Source organism: Oratosquilla oratoria, chromosome 13, assembly GCF_046742065.1.
Source record: "Oratosquilla oratoria isolate Oo_2021 chromosome 13, ASM4674206v1, whole genome shotgun sequence".
Lineage (NCBI taxonomy): Eukaryota > Metazoa > Arthropoda > Malacostraca > Stomatopoda > Squillidae > Oratosquilla > Oratosquilla oratoria.
In genome coordinates, this window is record NC_134789.1 from 55,367,405 (window position 1) to 55,379,904 (window position 12,500).

At 34.8% G+C, this 12,500-nt stretch overlaps 1 protein-coding gene across 2 annotated transcripts in view; it reads right to left on the reverse strand.

Annotated features, from left to right (window-relative positions):
* Positions 1 to 11,123: 11,123 nt before the first annotated feature.
* Positions 11,124 to 12,500, reverse strand: part of LOC143032438 (protein trapped in endoderm-1-like) — a 55,305-nt gene continuing 53,928 nt past the window's right edge. For both annotated transcript variants that reach the window (XM_076197218.1, XM_076197217.1), the window contains exon 8: positions 11,124 to 12,500. This exon is cut by the window's right edge and continues 692 nt beyond it. The gene's annotated coding sequence lies outside the window, so the exon portion shown is untranslated.

Here is a 12,500-nt window from a genome sequence, read left to right on the forward strand (position 1 = left end):
TATTATCATTACCATTATTATTATTATTATTGTTTTTTTCTTATTATTATTATTATTATTATTTTTATTATTATTATTATTATTATTATTATTATTATTATTATTATTATCATTATTATCATTATTATTATTATTATTATTATTATTATTATTGTTATTATTATTATTACTGTTATTACTATTGTTATTATCTTTGTTATTATCATTATCATTATTGTTATCAATATTAGTACTATCATTATTATCAATATTTTTCAGGCAAAGAGAGAGCAACATTGCCGTCACTACGAAGGATTGGAGGCACAGAGGAAGATGTGAAGTTTTAGGATGAAGACTTCTACGCATAGACCCAGAAGCGTATTGAAACACGTTAAGAGGGAGGAGTTGTTTTCTGTGTACTAGCAAAATTTCGTGCCACTGTGCATGACGGCGGACTGTTGTATTGGTAAATGAAAACTGCGGCTGGGAACGTATCGGGTGAAATCGCTTTGGCCGTGGATACTCGCCAGGCGAGCTCGTTCGTCGGCGGCAGTGGGGTTGGGACGGTACAGTCAGGGAAATTCCCTCCCAGGGTTGAGAAATACATTTTTACAAACGTTTTTCCCTTGAAGGCACGAGGGCCGTTTCCGTTATCACTGTCCTAGGGTAGAGATAGCCCATCCCCGGCCCCGTCCAGAACTTAATGAAACAAGCCGGCATTTCCCAGGATAAAATGACCATGGTGGCTTCACCCTCTGGGAGTCGATCCCGGGGCTTCTCGAGTCGCTCGTCCCCGCCCCCTGTCCCGCTGCATGACTCGTGTGTCTGCAGGAATCAATGACCATCGAAACAAGGACCCTGAGGACCTCGTTTACGCTCGTGGGGTCCCCTCTATTAGACACCTCCGTGGTGTCGTTCTTAGTAAATGTTCGGCTGCTCGGGCGATGTCACCGTCGTTGTGAAAATTTCTTGCTGGAACCTTTCACCTTGTTCTTCGCTGTAGTCTCCACAGTTATCAGGAAATAATCCACATGCAATCTTAGAAAAGGCCTTTTTATTGACATTCGTGTTTCCAGAGCCTTAAAACTCTGCATCAGTTCCTGAACGATGAACACGTATTCTGAACTTCTTTTGTCTCCAAGGAAATTGTTCACAGTTGATTTGAAGGCTTTGCCATGCATTCCTCTGTATTTCACTCATTACTCTATCGAACTATTAATCCTTCATTAGGCTGTAATCTGAGGGCAATCGAAGATACCTACATTCAATTTTGCATCGCTGACTTTTGGAAATGTCTGCCTTATGAAAGCAAATGTTGGACTTCCTTTATTGATGGCTTTGACAAAATTCTTCATCAATCAAAGTTTTATATGAAGAGGTGGCAGCAAAATGTTATGAGGGATGACCAGTGAATAAACAGCCATATTGTGTGAGCAAGGTTGGAGCGTTTCTCTAGATGGTCATTCACTATGCTCGTAGTGTTTGTCACCTGCTCGGCTATCCCACAGGGAGAGAAAACATGGGCATTTAGTGTAACCTCCTTGCATTCCTAATATTAGGAACACAACCTGAAAAGAAATAATATAAACATTATGAAATATGAGATAAAGAATAACTGAAATATATAAGATTTTCATATTCTCATAATTCTCAGTCAATTGAACTGAATGTGCAATAGGAACAGATGCAATCTTATCGTCAATGTTTAAAATAACAGCTTTCAAACTTTGACTCGACGAGTCAATGAAGAGTCTCCATTCTTCTGGACTATATGTTAAATCCAAAGCTTCAACTAGTCCTCCAATGTCACTGCAATATGCTAATGAAGAGTTGTCATGAAGTGAGAAAAATTTGCAAAAATCTTCATCTCTTTTGCGATACCAGAAATATGTAGCTCCCAATGCAAGTAAATTGCTTTCGTCAAAGCGTGATTGAAGTAGCTGGGTAGACTCTTTTGATAAACCTAAATACCTTGTTAAGTCATTCAGTTGTGCTTGACTTAAAGGCTTTAGTTGGTTTTTGTCGGGGCCTGGAGGTTGATATGAATCAAAGGTGTCCATATCTTCAAGCTGGATATCACTGTCTTCAGCGATATCTCTGTCCTTGGGTACACTTGGTGCTGGAATTTCTGGACCATGAGGCACTTACTTTCTGGCATATCAAGATACACAACATGTTGCTTGTTTTTCTTATTAGCTGTAAATTGCAAATAGGTAAAATGTCAAAGTAAATCCCGCGGATTTTTATAAATGTAATATATGTTGAAATATATATTTTTAAGATACTTTGATAAGAGTATTGGCTCTAAGTTATGGTTATTATTTTCAAATCTGAGTTTACCTTATAGGTTAGTCATGCAGAAATAGCAATCTGCCACATGATCCGTCCCTTCTCTCCACAACATGAGAACACCAAACGATAGGGATTTCATCTTGCCCTTACTCCTGCGTCTACTTTCAACAACTGTTCTACAACATGTATGAGGAACAAAAATTTTATCTTGATCTCCAAATCGGATCTCAACATAGGCGTGGTAACATGATTTTACAAACCGAGTAATTTTCGAATGTTGATCTGGCATTCTTACTTTGCCATAAATGGAACAAAACCTGTTTGGGTAATTTTTGCATCTCCTTCTGTTCATTGCCAAATACTTGCAATAGAGTTAATGAATTTATAAAACACGCACACTCACACGTACACACACACATATATGTGTGTGTGTGTATGTGTGTATTTACCTAGTTGTATTTACCTAGTTGTATTTTACGGGAAGAGGAGCTATGCTCGTGGGGTCCCGTCTTCATATCTCATTTTATCTAAACTATTTTTAAATTCATGTATTGTTTTTGCACACACCACTTTCTCATCTAACTTGTTCAAACTATCTATTACTCTGTGAGGACAGCTGTTCTTTTTCAGATCTCTTCTATAGCTGTCTTTCTTGATTTTCTTTCCGTGCCCTCTTGTATTTCTATCATCCCATTTTATCAGATTCTCTCTATCAATCATTTCTATGCCTTTCATGATTCTGTAAATAGCGATCAAATCTCCTCTCTCTCTTCTTTGCTCTAATGTCTGTAGCTCTCTTCATATGATAGTTTTGAGAGTGTTGGTGACAATTTTGTAATTGCTCTTTGTATTTATTTATTTTATTTTTTTTATACATTTTTTTGTACTTGGTGACCACATCGTTGCTGCATATTCTAATCTTGGTCTTATCAGAGTGATTAGAATTTTCTTCCCCATTTCTTCATCCAGGTTCTTATTAAATTATAAGTTTCTCCAAAAACTTTATTTATATGTTTCTCAGGTGACATATTATTCATAACAATGACTCCCAGGTCCTTCTCATTTTCTACTTTTTTATTCCTTCTTCTCCCAATTTATATGATCCTGTTATTCTGTTTTTGCTTTTTCCAAATTCCATTATACTACACTTTTTAGTGTTGAACTCCATCTCCCACTTCCTACTCCATTCCCATACTTTATTGAGATCACTCTGTAGTAACTCACAATCTTCTTCCATGTTCACTTTTTTAATAGTTTTGCATCATCTGCAAAGAAGCTCATATAATTTTCAATTTCTTCATCCATATCATTAATATATATAGCAAACATTATTGGGGCCAGAACTGTTCCTTGTGGAACACCGCTTATTACTTCATCCCATTTTGAGTGTTTGTCTCTTATCACTACTCTCATTTTTCTTTCTTGCAAAAAGTCTTCCATCCATTTAAGCAGTTTGCCCTGTATTCCTCCTTCAGTTTCTAATTTCTTAAGCAACTTCTTATGTGGTACTTTGTCAAAAGCTTTTTTTAGGTCTAGAAATGCACAATCAGCCCATCCATCTCTTTCTTGAATAGAAACATATTAAATTGGTGACGCATGATCGTCCTTGTCTGAATCCAAATTGCCTTGGATTTAGCACGTTGTTTTTTTTCCAAATACTTTACCCATCTACTTTTGACAATTGTTTCACACATTTTTGCTATTGTACTTGTTAGAGAGACTGGTCTATAGTTTGTAGGGTCTTCTTTATTTCCTCCTTTATATATAGGTACTATATTTGCTTTTTTCCAATTTTCTGGAACTTTTCCTTCTTTCAAGGAACTGTTTATTATGCTATGTATTTTGTCTGCCAGTTCATTCCTACATTCTTTCAAAATCCAGTTTGCTATTTCATCTGGTCCATGCGATTTTCTGACATCAAGATTACTCAAGTGTTTCATTATTTTATTCTTTGTTACTTCTATTTCTTTCATAAGGGGGAGTTTCTCTTCCCACTCAATCTTTCCAGGTTGTATGTTCTCCCATGTAAACACTGATTTAAAATATGTGTTCATAATTTCTGCCATTTCTATTTCCTCTGTGTATTCAACTCCTCTTTGTCTTAATTTCTCCAATTCTTGTTTGTTTTTCAGTTTGTTGTTTACAAATCTGTAGAATAGTTTTGGTTGATCTTTACATTTTTCAATTACATCTTTTTCATAATTTCTCTTTTTCTCTCTGCACACTTGTACATATTCATTTCTATAACAAGTATATATTTTCAATTTTTCAGGTCTTTTGTATTTCTTCCATTTGATCCAAGCTTTATCTCTTTTGTCTTTTAACTCCCTACAACTTTTGTTGCACCAGTACTTTACATATTCCTTTTCTTGTTTTTGTCTTGGGACATACTTTTCCACTCCTTTTTTTTTATAAATTTTTGTCAAAATATTCCATTTCTCTTCCACTGTTGTTTCTTCTTTGTATATTCTTTCCCAGTTTTCTTTTTGAAAGAATTCTCTTATTTCATCTTTTTTTTTCATACATCATTCTTCCTTTTCTATATTGATCATTTTATTTCATGTATTTTTCCTCGTTTAGTTCCAGTTCAATCAATATGTGGTCACTTTTACTTATTGGTGTCTTATATTCAATCGTTTCCACTATTTTAGGTTCTGATGTGATTATTAAGTCTAGTCTCGATGGTTCTTCTTCATTTCTATACCTAGTGTTCTCCTGTATCCATTGTGTCATTGTATGGTCAACAATCATCTCGAGTAGAACATTTTCTCATGAGTCGTCTCCACCCTTTAATGTCATCTCTTCCCAGCAAACTTCTTTGCAATTAAAGTCGCCCATCATAACCATTCTTCCTCCATCTTCCATTATCTTATTTAATGTTATCCTTGTGTCTTCTAACATACTTTTATGTTCACTCTCTTCCCACGAGGCTATTTTTGGAGACACATAATTTGTCACAAACTTCCTGCTCTTCTTATCTCTGTCTTCCACTTCGATCATAATCATCTCTACTGTATTCTTTCCATATGTGACACTCCTCACGTTTATATCCTTCTTAGTCAGGAACATAACTCCACCCCCTTGTTTTGTCTCTCTGTTTCTAATACAATAATGATATGTATCATGTCCTACACTGTTGGGTGGAAGTGGACATTTTAATTTTGTCTCTACAATTCCCATTATGTCCGGTTCTTTCTCCTTCAGATAATCATTCAGTTCATTCAATCCTGTTATTAATCCATCTACATTTGTGTAAGATAATCTTAATTTTCTTCTACTTCCATTGTATTTTCTGTTTCCCCTTTGTTTTTCTCCGGTATGGGCCATCTCCTCACTTTCATATTCACTACTCTCCAGTAGAATTTCTCTTTTTCTGTCTCTGTTCTGTTCTCGTTTTTTTTCCTTAGCTTCTTGTCTTTTCATTTTTTCCTACTCTCCTCTCTATTCATTTCTCTTTTTATCCATACCTTTTTATATTGTTCACTGTTTGCTAGTTTCCCTGTTTTTGCTAAGATATTCTCTGCTGTTGTTTGTGACCTGAATTTAATATTAATTGGTCTGGTCTTATCTGTACTATATTTTCTTATACGATATATCTCTTCAATTTGTTTCATGATTTCAGGTTCATCTTCCTGAACTAATTCTAGTAAACTGCTTACTTTTTCTTTTTCCTCTTTGATTCTTGTGGTTCTATCTGGGTTGTGTTTCTCTTCCATTCCTAATATAATCATACATTTCTTTTTATCTGCTAAGTCTCTTACTATATTCTCCTTCTGTCTCATCACTTTAATAAGTGAGTCTTCAGTTTGTTCTTTCATTTGCTGTTTTATTATGTCAGTAAATGCAACTTTACTGTTATCTTGGACTTTTTTCCAACCATGTGCTTCTTTTGCTATGGACTCTTTATTCTCTTTGTTCTTCTTTAATTCCTCATTCTCCTCTTTTACTTCTTTTAACTGTCTTTTTAATTCTTCTATTTCTTTAGTTAGGTTTTTGTTCACCTTCTCTAATTCTTCCAATTTTTCAACTCTCTGCGCAATCTCTGCCATTTTATCGAACCTACTCTCCCAATGTTCGGTAATTTTTTCAAGTTTTTCCTCTAGTCTTGCTAATCGGGGGAGGTTGGTATACCCCCCCCCCTCCGTCATTAAATCCCTGGAAACTAATATCCTCACCTTCCATAGTGCTGCTCTTATCTATATTTCTAATCTTTACATTTTTGTTAGTCCCTTCATCATCACTAAATTGACATTTGTTTATATGGCGTCTGCCTGCCTGAACCAATGCCCTCCTTCCTCATTTCCTTCCATTTCCCTCAGTAATCCCTCCCCTTCTCCTTTTTCCTCACCTTCCCACTACACCACGAGCTCTCCACTTCCCTATAAATACAATAAGGTACTATCTTGACGTTGAGATTCACGTAAATTTTTCTTTTTCTTTGGAACTCCAATCCTCGCCGTCCATCCGACGAAAGTGTGTGTGTGTGTGTGTGTGTGTGTGTGTGTGTGTGTGTGTGTGTGTGTGTGTGTGTGTGTGTGTGTGTGTGTGTGTGTGTGTGTGTGAGTGTGTTTGAGTGTGTGTATGTGTGTGTGTGTGTGTAGACTTACAAAGCTGCACACCTCCCATTCCTATACTGAACGAGCAATGATCATCTGCTGAAATAACGAAAAACATAACAACACAGCCATATGAATCGTTGTCTGAGGTCCTTCAGTACATATTTAAACCATTCTATAGTAACTAATTACTTTTATTTATTTTATTAAATAATTAGATGATATATTTGTTTGCCTTTTTCAGAAAGTTACTTCGTTGTTTAAAGGTAATTAATAATAAAAAGCATATAAACAATGGAAAAATAGCGTTAATATAAAGGTGATCGAAGAATATGGATTACAGATTTGAATTTACTTGGAATCAGTCAAAAAAAATATTGACAGCAAAAATTATGTAGACATGTGTATAGATGAAAAAAAAATTAATCGCTGTTTTTAATAAAAAAATAAATAAAAAAACGTTTTTTTATGATTTATTTTTTTTATCTCGTCCGAATTTGTTCAGGTATTAAATATTTAGTATATAAAAACAGGTGCAAGTATGTTATTCATCCCTCCACATATGTGCATCTATCTTATTCAAAGAGGCATTAGACAGAGTATAAAAATAAACAAGTAATTGACCATTTTAGTCACTGTCAGATGCTGTGAACCTGCAACAAGTGTAGATACTGTATATGGGCCAGTATGGCTATTGGCTGGCTACCTTACAAAATTTACCTTTTATCTTAGCATACTCTTCAAAGATTAAACACTCCAATTTCCCATAATGACCCTGGACGTTGCCTAAATACAGATCCGCCACTTGGACATTGGAAAAGGGGTTAACATAGTAATGGGGGAAACTGTTGTACTCCCCGCCACCCATCAAGGCTCAGAGCTTACTTTCTACCTGACTTTTTGCTCGCTATCCCTTAACTTTAACCTACAATCATACATAAGTCCTTGAGACGTAACTCAAAAAACCGTGCTTTTTTAACGGTTTTTTTCTTTTGCAAAAAAAAAGACCAAAAAACATGGATATTTTCGTTTTTTTATATATTTTGTTTTAAAATAATTCAGCAAGGAAAAGAACCATATTACAAAAAAATTCTATGTTAGAATATCAAATAAATCAGTATACCCCTCACTTAAGGTTTTCTATGGTGTTAGGGCACTTCTATTTTCTGTGGTTTCATGTTTTGATGTGTTTTATTTATTTTACAATGTACAGTTGCCCCACTTAGTTTTGGCACATTTTTAAAAATGTTACAGACAAGAATAGCAACTCGACCGGTATTCTTTTATATTAGATTTTCGTGTCTGTTGTTGTTGTTGTCGTCGTTCCCTAGACTGTCTGTCCGAGCAGTCCCGTCTCCCCAAGGAATGCCACTGCCGAAACTGGGTTTTCCCACAAATCCTTTATAGAGTGTATGTTGTGTTGTTTGCGTGCATGATTGTGTATAATGCAGTCTTCCATTATGTGTTGTATGGTATGGGGTGAAGTGTTACATCCTGGGCAGCTGTTCACAATGCGGTCATCCAGCCTCTTCTGGTAGCTTAGAAGTGCTGGGTGGTGGCCGCACTGCAGTCTGGCCAGGTGGACTCTGTCCTTTCGTGGGAGAGAGGATTCAGAAGGGTGGATATCAGGGGGTCTGGCATGCAGCAGTGTGTTGTCTTTCGGTGTGTTAATATAGCGGTGAGTGATATGATTATGAATATGTTTCCGGAGGCTGGTATTTGGTGGTTGTGGAGGAAGAGACGAGAGTATCTGTGCGTGATAAAGGTCTTTGGGGGTTGTTTTAATGTTTCTTAGTGTGTGTGGATGTTCTGCTATGTAGTGTAGCGGGTGTGATGTGTTTGTGGTGGCTGCGGCAAGTGTTTGTGTGCCTCTCATGTCGAGGTGGTCCTTGACTTTGAGGATTTTTTTTTCATGGTGTAAATGGTCTGTAGGTGTTGTATTTGTGCAGCCTGTAATTGTTTTTAGGGCTTTGTTTTGTATGATTTGAAGGGTGTTGTGGTGTGTCTCACTGAGATTAGGAGCCCATGCAGGACTCGCATAATTCATCACTGAGCGTATGCATTGTTTGTATGTTGTTATATTAGTTTCTTTGTTATGTCCAAATGTTGTTCCAGTGATTGACTTAAGTGCGTTAAGTCTAGGTTTGCATTTGTTTTTTATGTTTGTGATGAGTTGTTTGAAAGACATGGATGTATCGTATGCTACACCAATAATTTTCGGTGTGTTTGTGTGTGGTATTAGAGTGTTGTTGATGTAGAGATGAGATATGTATTTGTGTTCTTTTGTCCAGTTGGTGAGAAGTGTCTCTGTAGATTTGGTTGGAGCTATTTTGAGTCTGTTTGTGATGAACCATGTGTTGAGTGTATCAAGGTATGGCTGGATTATTTCTGCAACTTTATCTGTGTTACGATGTGTGCATGTGATTGTTATGTCGTCTGCGTAGGAAGAGATTTGTATTTCTGAGGTGTCTGGTGTGGGTAAGTCATGCATGTGTAGATTAAATAGTGTGGGGGATAGAACTGAGCCCTGTGGTACCCCATTCTAAATGTTTCTGATGTTAGATGATTGGCCATTATATGACACGTAAGCATTCCTACCTGCCAGATAATTGTCCAGCCATCTTTTGGTGTTAAATTGCATGTGTGTTATATATTTTATTTGTTAGGATGTGGCGGGGGATAGCATCAAAAGCTTTACTAATGTCTAATGTAATAAGAAGTGTTCTGTGGTGGGGCCTATCTGATTGTACCACAATCCTTTTCGTGTCTGGTCATTTACATTTTTTTTTTTTTTTTTTTTTTTTTTTTTTTTTTGCTAAATAGTAACTACCTTAAAAAATGTGACAAACATCGAAATACTCAAAATGGTGTAGCAGACGACACATTTTTCTTGACATACTAATGACATCTATCACTCTTATTTGACAAGTAATACGATTAATATACGTTGCAGAGGAGAGAGAGAGAGAGAACGCAGGAATCTGTTCATGTAGTGGTCGATGGTAGACTAACAACCAGCTTCAAGCTGTGAGTGGTGTTGAGTGCAGTGACAAACTAACCAAAACTAACTCTTATACTTATAAGTTATGTTATAACCCTATTATTAAAAAAAAAAAACATGTAAATGAACAGACACGAAAATGTTATAAAAAAGAATACCGGGCGAGTTGCTATTCTTGTTCGAAACATTTTTAAAACTGTGCCAAAACTAAGTGGGGCAACTGTACATTGTAAAATAAATAAAACACATCAAAACATGAAACCACAGAAAATAGAAGTGCCCTAACACCATAGAAAACCTTAAGTGAGGGGTATACTGATTTATTTGATATTCTAACATATATATATATATTTTTTAATATGGTTCTTTTCCTTGCTGATTTATTTTAAAACAAATAAAAAATGAAAATATCCATGTTTTTTGTCGTTTTTTTTTTTTTTTTTACTTAAAAAAGCAGCACGTTTTTTTTTTTTTTTTTGAGTTGCATCTCTAGACATGTGTAATAATGATGATAATAATAATAATAATAATAATAATAATAATAATAATAATAATAATAATAATAATAATGATAATAATAATAATAATAATAATAATAATAATAATAATAATAATAATAATAATAATAATAATAATAATAATAATAATGATAATAATAATAATAAGATAATAACAATAATAATAAAGATAATAATAATAATAGTAATAATGATAATAATAATAATAATAATAACAGTAATAACAATAATAATAACAATATGATGATGATAATTCTGATAATGATAATCATACTAATATTAATAATAATAATAATAATAATAGTAATAATGATAATAATAATAATGATAATAATAATAACAGTAATAACAATAATAATAACAATATGATGATAATTCTGATAATGATAATCATACTAATAATAATAATAATAATAATGATGATGATCATCATCATGATCATGATGATTATGATGATGATGATGATGTTGATGATGATGACGATGATGAAGATGATAATAATAATAATAATAATAATGATAATAATAATAATAATAATAATAATAATGATAATAATAATAATAATGATAATAATAATAATAACAATAATAATAATAATAATGATAATAGTAGTAATGATAACAGTAATAATAATAGTAATAATAAGAACATCAGAATGAAAAAGTCTGCAAGAGACCATAAGGCCTACACTAGTCAGTTCCGTGTCCATTACCAATCTGTCATCCCCATCCATAAAGTTGTCTAACCATTGTATTGTGCGGCTAATGAAACAAGATCGAAATTAATATATAAATTATTTAGCACTACAGACAAAAAAAAAATTTGCATACGCTCTCGAGCCGTAATTGAAACTGAAAGCTTGGAGACGCCAACTTAGGCGAGAAATCTCTCGAGAGAGCGAACAGAATATTTGGTTCTTACAACAAATTTACCTATAATACAAAATACAAACAAAATATACAATGATGATAATGCACAACAATTCTAAGACATATAAAAGGAAAACACATATCTCCCGATCTAACAATATACATGTACAATATACAATAATAAATATACAATGCTACAAGTATGTATGCATAATATACAGCCAATGTACAACGCTATAAGTACACATTTACATTGCTCGGCCACCACCACTCGGTGACCCCAACGAGCAAATGAGAAGAAAAAATGACCAGGCAAGACAAAAGCAAAATATACATAACATATTCCATACATCATCATCATCATCATCAGAGTGTACATACATGGTCAGAAAATCAATCATTTATACCTCGCATCATTCCGCGTTCCTTCCTTAACCCACCCCATCCCTCCCTCTCGTACCCTTCAACTCCCGTAGGACCATTCAGCCGGACAATTTGGACAGCTTAATAAATGTTGATTTTCTGACCATGTATGTACACTCTGAAGAAGCTCTGTTAAGAGCGAAACGTCAGTAATTAAAACTTAACGATTCTCGGTGTTTATCTCATCACCCTACCACTTATATTTTATTCTGCTTAACGCCAGACGATTTCATTGAGGTGAGTGCGGACAGCGCCGTGGTTTAGGTAGGATAATGAAAATGGTCCTGTACCTCTAAAGATTTTAAGTTCTTGAAAAGTAAAAAAAAATAATAATAATAATAGATATATCGATGAACAAATAGCCAGATAAAAGCATGTTGCCGTTTAGTAAACAAAAGTAGACCAGGGGTCGGCAACCTCAGGAAGAGACTTCGCCAGTTTCTTTGATGTAGATCCCTGCGTGGCAATAACGCATTTTAGTACGCAAGTTGATGCCATTTCATATGCACAGTTTTACAGCAGTGGGAATGCCAGTAAATGCTCATTCCTGGATAATTTGGTTTTAGTTTGATCTCTTGTCTCAAAGTTTGTTTATCTGAATCATTCAAGTCATATTTCGATACTGTGACAAGTTATTAGAACCAGCTGGCGTGGCACGCGCGCCAGAGGTCCCAACCCTGACGTAGAAGATCACCCTCCCCCCCCACCAAGGAAAAAAAGTTTTTGTGTTCTAATTAAATTAGGGGTGTTATGTAGTCACATAAATATCAGTACATAAGACTTTGTCGTGTTTTTTTATAGCTTCGGTGCTATTCTACAGTTTTCAGACAATAGCTGGGGGTGGGAAAGCGGGGAGGAGGTC